This window comes from Tarenaya hassleriana, unplaced genomic scaffold (genome assembly GCF_000463585.1).
Source record: "Tarenaya hassleriana unplaced genomic scaffold, ASM46358v1 Cleome126, whole genome shotgun sequence".
In the NCBI taxonomy this organism is placed as follows: Eukaryota; Viridiplantae; Streptophyta; class Magnoliopsida; order Brassicales; family Cleomaceae; genus Tarenaya; species Tarenaya hassleriana.
Genome location: NW_010963054.1, coordinates 185,652 through 186,786, shown reverse-complemented (window position 1 = coordinate 186,786; position 1,135 = coordinate 185,652).

Here is a 1,135-nt window from a genome sequence, read left to right as displayed (position 1 = left end):
CAATAGCAGCATGGTTCTAGGGTTCTATAATTTTTGTTTTACATCCGCTGCGCAAACCCTAGAATCGATCTCTTAGGAATAGGATTCGCTCATGAGATCCCAGGAAACCCAACAGTCAAAATGTTTGGCTTCCTGCAAAACGAAGATGAGTCATGCGTTTACAAGAAGGTCAGTGGGAGCGCAGTGGTCTTCCTTGTGCTTTATGTAGATGATATATTGCTCATCGGAAATGACATTCCTACCTTGCAAGGAGTAAAATCCTGGTTAGGATTGGTCTTTTCGATGAAGGACTTAGGAGAAGCCGCCTATATTCTTGGAATCCAGATCTATAGAGATAGATCGAGAAGGCTTCTTGGTCTAAGTCAGAGTACATACATTGACAAGGTCTTGAATCGGTTTAAGATACAAGACTCCAAGAGGGGTGCCTTGCCAATGGGACATGACGTGGCTCTTATCAAGACTCACTGTCCAAAGACACAAGATGAGCGAGAGCGCATGAGTAGGATTCCATATGCCTCGGCAATTGGATCCATCATGTACGCCATGTTGTGTACTCCCCCGGATGTATCATATGCATTAAGCATGACTAGTAGATATCAGTCTACACCAGGTGAGGCTCACTGGATTGCGATCAAGAACATCCTTAAGTACTTGAGAAGGACTAAGGATTTGTTCCTGGTGTATGGCGGATTGGAAGACGAGCTCGCTATAAGTGGTTATACCGATGCTAGTTTCCAAATCGACAGAGATGACTTCAGATCGCAGTCAGGTCTGCCTGAACGGTTGGGCTATCAGTTGGAAGAGTTCCAAACAGCCAACCGTGGCAGATTCGACTACAGAAGCCGAGTACATAGCAGCATCAGATGCAGCTAAGGAAGCTGTTTGGATCAGAAAATTCGTGGGAGACCTGGGCGTCATTCCTAGCATTGCAGATCCCATTGAGTTGTATTGTGACAACAATGGTGCGATTGCGCAAGCTAAGGAACCCCGGTCACACCAGAGATCCAAACACATACTCAGGCGATTTCACTTGATCAGAGAAATCATCGACAGAGGAGACGTGAAGATAAGCAGAGTGTCGACAGATGATAATATTGCCGACCCATTGACGAAGCCTCTCCCTTCGTCAAAACAT